The sequence below is a fragment of the Carcharodon carcharias genome, chromosome 4 (genome assembly GCF_017639515.1).
Source record: "Carcharodon carcharias isolate sCarCar2 chromosome 4, sCarCar2.pri, whole genome shotgun sequence".
Classification (NCBI taxonomy): Eukaryota; Metazoa; Chordata; class Chondrichthyes; order Lamniformes; family Lamnidae; genus Carcharodon; species Carcharodon carcharias.
In genome coordinates, this window is record NC_054470.1 from 31136603 (window position 1) to 31144251 (window position 7649).

Below are 7649 nucleotides of genomic sequence, written 5' to 3' on the forward strand. Positions count from 1 at the left end.
CATATCAGCCGGCTGCTGTTCTTTAGTTTGATGTTGGCTTCGAATTTTCTGCAGATGTTCCATAAATAGAAAATATTTCTCATATGTGCTTAGCTGAAGATCACAAGTCCCTGAGGAAACGCAAGGGTTAACTTTGGAATATTCCAAACCATATATCATGTCAGATTCCATAAAGTCAGAGTGTTCTTCTGATGTAGCGATTGCATTTGTTGGTAACATATTCGGTTTCTTTTGCTTAGGGCTACCTCTGGGATTCAAGGATGATACTTTGTCAACATTACTGGAAGCTGTAACAAACTGTGGTGTTATCCCAATAAGAACACATTCACATTCCATGCACCAGTTACCAGTTGAGCTGTTGCCACAGCACTTTGGGCAGAATTTGACCAGATTACTTGCAGGGAGGAAAGAGTCAATACTTTCATCTGTGATTTGGCCCCTCTCCCTTACATTAGACTGCTCTTCTTTAAATTGCGGATTGGATCTTGTTGAATAGCTGGAATCAGAGAATGATAGCAAAGATGACGAAGACAACTTCAACATACTATGTGCCTTATAGTCAATTATTTGTTGGCTTGTTTCATTTTGATCATTATTATGATTTGCTTCTTTTTTTAATGGATCACTTTCCAAAGCTAGCATATTTTCTGTCCCTCTCTTGTCCAATATTTTGCCACCACAACATTTTGGAGGCACTGACAAATGCGAAAGCAATGTTTTACTTATATTTGTAAGATTTACATTTCCTGATCTTTCAGGGAATGGTTCACTACTTGGTCTTTCCTGGAAAGAACTGACCAATTTTGTTCCTTCATTTTTTTCATTTGCTGCTGTTGCTTCATTTGGGCTTACAATTGTCCTTCTGCAGGGGGTTGAAAGATCTAGACTTGGAATAAATGACAAATCCATCTGTGATTTGAAGCTAAATCTAGCATCTTCCAGATTTAATAAAACATCAGGTTTAACTGCAGCTTCAGAATCTTCTGCAGAAGTCTTATGGTAACCACCTGATAAATATTCCTTTGCTTCAAGAGGTACGTAATTATGTTTTTCTTCATCACAATGAGTTGGCATGCTGTGTTGTGTAGTCTTATGCAAGTTAATAGGACTTGCTAATTGATCTGAGGTGTAACAATCTGTTTCAGGGGATTTTCGAAGTATTACCGTTCTGGCTGATATGGTCGGCTCCATAAATGCTTCCTTTCTTTCTCCATTTCCAGCAACATCATCTTCATCTGAGCTACCTTCAAGGGGAATCCAGAAGTATTTATCCCTATTCGGTGCACTCTTATCACCAAGCACAGAACGGTAGTTTTTATCTGCTGGAAACTCGAATTGAGCCACATGCGTTTTACTTTCCTCTGCACTTTTAATTTTCCAGTTGTTACTTAAAACATTATTTCTATATGCATTTGCTTGTTCAGAAAAGCTTCTTTTCCAAATGTTATTAGGGAAAAAGTTGTCCTTGCTTGGATAATCAGTATCTGTTAATTTACATTGTTCTTGCTCTTCACTCAGACTGGTAGCTAAGGAGGAAGTCTGAACTAATGCCCTACTTGTTCTTAATAAATCAAGTGAGCTACAGCTATCAGAAGAGCTGTAAATATCTGCAGAGTAATGAGAACCATCTAATTTGGCATTGGAAGGGCCAGTGTGGATACTACTTCCAGTAACCAAAGAACAATTAGAAGTATCTGGCTGCTCTGTATCAGTATTCACATGGCTCACAATCAATTCTTTCTCACTTATTGCACAAGCTTTTTCAACTCGGGTGTTCATAACCTCCTCACTGTTTTGGAGGATTTTCTGAGCCCAGTTTAGAATATGCCTGAGCTTTTGAATCTCTGATACAGTCGGATTCTGCAGTAAATTATAATCTGGTTTAGGCAGGCAAGCAGTTGCTTTGTCACTCTTAGAAATTGTCAATGATGGTTCTAAATCTGTACAATGGGCCTTCTGTGCATTTTGAATTCTTGTATGTTGAACTGATTCATTACAATCAAGTGTTTTTACTGTTAAGGGATCTTTTTGCTCAGCATTTACCAGATTTTCTCTTAGTGGGTGGCTCATTTCATGATCAAAGCTTCCTTGTTTGTCATTAGTTTCCAAACTGCTAACAGCTGCAGTTGTATTTGTGTTGTTACGGCTAGGGCCCACAAAGTAAGCCAAACGCTTCACTCGAAGAGTCTTCAGCTCACGGGTGCGTGGAGTGTCTGTTTTTAAGATTGTCTCAGCATTTAAATGTTTTGAAGTTCTTGCGGCTGAAGACTTTTTCTGCAGAATATGAGAAATAATGTTATTACCTGCGGTAAATAATAACAAGAAATAATTTAGAAAGAGAAGTACTATTATCAAGTACTTTTCCCTACTGTTCAGGTGTTCAAAATAGCATTCATAATACAATAGTGTTCATGTCAATTTGCTTCACTATTTGGGGAATACTTGTCATATTCAACATGAAAGGGCAAGTATCCTCTAATATGAAGAATAGAAAATTCACAAAAATGAAGAACTCTGTTTAACAACTATCTGTTGTAAACACCAGATCCTTATTTGCATCTCACAGTAACACAACAACTGTTGACCAGGTGTATTTATAAGGCAAGGAGCTGAAAAAGACTCAAAACATATCTTACCGATTGTTTAGAATTTAATGGCTGAGATGCCTCAGTCGACAGTGACTGTTGCATTTTATCCTTTTGCTGTCTTCACAAATTCAGCATCTGACATAAAGCATTGACTGTGAAAATCCACTGCAACAGAAATGAGTGATAAACTTATACCACAGATCAAACAAAATAAGTTCATCAAAACAATCAATTGAGTTTGCTTGGATTTAAAGAACATTGTACTAAGTATGAAGATACTGAGGCCCGGATTTTCAATCACGGGTTGGGTGCGCAGAGTTGGAAGAATTCCCAGCTCCACAAACCTAACCTTTAAAAATGGCTGCCTCGACATTGAATTTTCAGTCTGTAGGACTGGGCTGGATTAGCAATCGAGGCGGGTGACCCCAGAAGAAGTGAGGAGGCTGCCGGGTTCAGAGGCAGGCTGAGTGGAAAGCCTGCCTCAGGGATCTGGCACAGTGTCCAAAATTTAAAAATAAAGAATAAAACATGAAATATCCCTCCAGCCCTCACCCTTCAACCTGCCGCACATACTCCGCATGCTCCATCCATGCCAACCCATGCCACCACAGGCCCACACCCACCCCCATGATCCCTCACATCTTCCATGCCAATCTATGACCTCTACCCACACCCCATGGCCCCTCATTCTGTCCATGGCAACCTATGCCCTTCCACCAACCCTGCAAGGCCTTTATAGCCCCTATGCCAACTTCATGCAACTCATGCCAACCCATGGTCCCCACCCAGTACCCTATACCATTACACCTACCATGCCAACTCATCTAGTATCTACATATGTAGGCCTCAGGACACATGCAAGGAAGAGATAAATTAAAGTCTTATAAAATAAAGTTCTAAGTGGCTATTGCAGACTTCACTATGGCTCAGAGCTTCTGATCCCAGGAGAGTATGGGCGGGTCATACTGGGGAGGTATCCTAGAAGATGCGTAGGCAAACCGCCACCCCTCGCCCCAGAATTTGCCATAAAAGGGCTGCATAGGAATTGCCCAGGAAGTTCAAACTGCCAATGGGCAATTACCCTGCGCCAGGAACCATCTGATACTCCAATTTAAAATGGAGAATTCAGATGGTTCCAACTGTCTACCAGAATAATTACCCAAGAAAGATTATAAGAATTAAAACTACTTCTGACTCCTGGGTAGCTATAGTACTGAACCTCCCCCCCCGACCCCCTGCCAACCCCTTACAGGACCCCCCGCAACTGCCTCCTCTGAACTTCCCGACTACGCCTCCCACCCAATCTAACTCCCATCACCCTCCCGCCAACACATCCTATCTGCTTATCTTACATACTTACCTTCTCTCTGGCTTCTCAAAGTGGCTGGGACCTTTTAAATTTACCTGCTTTACGGCAGCTAGTGATGTAAAAGGGGGGCATGGTTTCATGTCCCACGGTGGTGCTGCATTAGACAGAGAGGGTACCTGAACTGCTACACTGCACATTTCTCACCAGGCCTGAGTCGGAAAGTGGGGCGAGAAATGTGCAGCTCCATTCCAGTGTAAGTAAAAATGAGTAGAGTGACAATCCAACTGTGGTTGCCACCCCTCGAAAGTTCTGGCCCTCTCATTCATAAACACCCATTTACTACATTTACATTCCTTCAACCAGATAAAACCTTATAACAAACATTTCATTCAAGTGCACAATCCCTTATAACAAGCATTAGAATTCATAGTCCTACTTCAGAGTCTATAACAACTTCTAGCTGTCAATCAAACTGTGGCAGGCACCCTACTGTGATAATGGATGGTTGTGAAATCAGTCAAGCAGCACTAATTCAGTAATGGAAGCTCTCAGGTTATGTTAACAGGCAGAATGAAATAGTAAGCAATCAGTTTTTTTTCCCACAGGCTGGACTTCTGTTTTTCAAGGATTTAAAGGGCAGGACTTTAAAATGCCTTGACAGGTTCCTCTTGACACTTTTGACAGGTCCCTTTAGACAGGTGCTCTTCGACAGATGCTCCTCAACAGTTTTGACTGGTCTGTTGATTGTTCCAATGAGCTTGACAGTAATGAGTTTATGCACATTTTATGCAAATTTATGTTTACTTTTAACAATTCCAAATGGTACCTTACATCCCCCAAAGGATACCTGATTTCCACCAAAGATGTCCTGGAACCAGATCCAGAGGTGCACCTTACCTCTCCAAAGCGGTACTCTAGCTATCCAAATTAATCCACAAAGTTCAGACTTGGTCTTAGCAAGTCTAATCTGCACATTTTGGGTTTCGGGTATCCTACTCCAAGACTACCAAAATCCCACTTGAATGGAGGCAGCTGATGATTTAAATGGCCGTAAAACATGCATGCGCAAAACGCAAACCACCCCATTTCCACCCCCGCGAAAATGGTAATTGCCGTGTTCATTTTCACAACATCGAGGCTTGTTGTCATGGTGAAAATTTGGGGCTGAGAGATAGATCATCAGCATCACTCTCCATACTTTAAAGCTGGAATGAACTGTCTTGTGAGATGTACCATCAAATATCATAGCTCCAAAAGTATTCAGAAAAGCATCTTGGACAAAGAGTTACACCAACCCAAATGTATAATATTAGGACCTACATTCCTGTAAACTGGGCAACTTAAGAACACAAATTAGTCTCAAATGAGGCAGATTTCACTTTAAAAAGCATCAGAACTCTAGCAACTAAAAGGAGAAACTCACCATGAGTATTGTAAGTCGCCAGCTCTCCCTAATTTAAGTGACGCAGAACTTCCCCACACTGTGAGTAGCAGATACACAGGACAGTTCTCCCTGTCCTACCCTGGGGAACAGTAAAATAAACTGATCAGTTCAAACACAAAATCAGCCCCATTTTTTCTAAAGGTTGAGATTAATACGTAAAGGTCCAAAGTTCTGCCATAACCTCAATCAGACTTTCATAACGGATTAGCCTGGAAAGTTTGGGATTCATTTAAAAAGGTTTTTAAAACCATAATTAAACAGAGTTTTTTTGCTTGCAGAAACCTGGAAGCATCTAATCAGCTTAGGTTTCCGTGGCAACTGGAAAGCATCAAATGGAAACTTATTGGGCCTCACAAAGCACTTTTTTAAATGTCTGTCCATTTGAGTAAATACTCCTCATTTAGGAAGATTTGTTTAGTTCTTGACCCATTTCACATGCACACAAAAGCACAAAATATTCCCCTACCACCAAACTGTGCTGCAACAATGAAGCATGAGTGAGAATTATCATAGAATCAAAGGATGGTTACAGCACAGAAGGCGGCCATTTGGCTGTCAAGTCTATGCTGGCTCTCTGCAGGAGCAATTCACCTCATGTCGCTCTCCTGACTTTTCCCCATAGTCCTGCATATATTTTCCTTTTCAAAAAAATGACCTAATTCTTTTTTGAATTGTTCCACTGAACCTGCCTCCACCACACTCTCAGCCAGTGCATTCCAGATCTTAACCACTTACGGCATAAAAAAGATTTGTCCTCATGTTGCCATTGCTTTTTCTGTCAATTACCTAAAATCTGTGCCCCCTGGTTCTTGATCCTGCAAGCAATGGACACAGTTTCTTCCTATCTACTCCCTCCGAACCCCTCTTGATTTTGAATACCTCAATCAAGTCTCCTCTCAACCTGCTCTTATCCAAGGAAAACAGTCCCTGCTTCTCCATTCTATCTATCTATGCAACTGAAGTCCCTCATCCCGGAACCATTCTCGTGAATCTTTTCTGCACTCTCTCGATTGCTTTCCTAAAGTGTGGTGTCCAGAACTGGACACAATACTCCTGTTGCAGTCGAACCAGTGTTTTATACAGATTTATCACAACTTCCTTGCTTTTGTACTCTATGCCACTATTTAGAAAGCCAGGATGTTATATGCTTTATTAACCGCACTCTCAATCTGTTCTGCCACCTTCAATGATTTGTGCACATGTACACCCAGATCCCTCTGCACCTGCACCCCCTTTAGAATTGTACCCATTTCTTGAACATCGTCTCTCCATGTTCCGCCTACCAAAATGAATCGCTTCACTCTATGCTGAGTGAATTTCATCCCCATGTGTCCGCCCATTCTACTTACCCTGCAGTCTAACACTATGCCCCTCACAGTTGGCAATGCTTCCAAGTTTCCTGCCACCTGCAAATTTCAAAATTGTGCCTTGTGCACCAGGGCTATAGGTCATGAATACATATCAGGAAAAGCAGGGATCCCAACACCGAGCCCTGGGGATCTTCACTACAAACCTTCCTCCAGGCCAAAGAACAACCCTTCGACTCTCTGTTTCCCGTTGATTTCTTATTACTGAGTGTAAGCAGAAGCAGCGGACCACAGGAATGCACTTTCCCTCCCGCTCAGGTGAGCCGGTAGCTGGGAGAGCGACCTCACGTGACACTTGTGTATCGAGCCGTTTCCATGGATGCGGCCGCGCGGAGCGGCCCCGCCCTCACCCCGACACAGCCGGAGATCCCGCCCGCTGCGATCTTAATGATGCCAATTTACCGACGGGGGCCGGATTCCCCCCCCCCCCCCCCACTTGAAAGAAGGAATTGGGAGATTTCCTGTTCCCGCACGGCGCCTGGATTTATGCTGTGGGGGCGGGGCTCCCTTCGGGCTCCCCTCCCCTCCCCTGACGCTGTTGAGTGCCGGAAGAATGTGGAAGTAGAGGGACAGTAACTTCATGCTGATCTGCTGGCTGAACCGTGACCTCGGAGTAAGTAATACTGGCGGTTTCTATGTGCACCCTGTAAACTCGACCCAGCACGAATGAATCCTGAGTGAGGGTCTCCCGCACTGAGGACTCAGCTACTGCTCATTCCCTTGACTGACTGCTCTGCTACTTGAGCATTAATGGAAGAGTCTCATTTCACTGACATTGCTCATGCCCTTAGTGGAGGTTCTCTCTAGCCAAATGAACATGCAGAAGTTAGCAGAGCAGATCCACAAGGGTGGCCGGCTCAAGGAATGATCCATACACTCGGACCTCACATCGCCCATCTCCACACAACCTCTGCGTAGGAGGGCAACCAATAGGTTATCAC

At 43.0% G+C, this 7649-nt stretch overlaps 1 long non-coding RNA gene across 1 annotated transcript; it reads right to left on the reverse strand.

The window, feature by feature from the left end:
- Positions 1-2734: 2734 nt before the first annotated feature.
- On the reverse strand, positions 2735-6890 carry LOC121277018. Its single transcript, XR_005942780.1, has 3 exons — positions 6855-6890; positions 5321-5420; positions 2735-2753 (listed from the first exon to the last, which is right to left on the reverse strand). It is a non-coding gene; the product is annotated as an uncharacterized LOC121277018 (long non-coding RNA).
- Between the last annotated feature and the right edge of the window lie 759 nt (positions 6891-7649).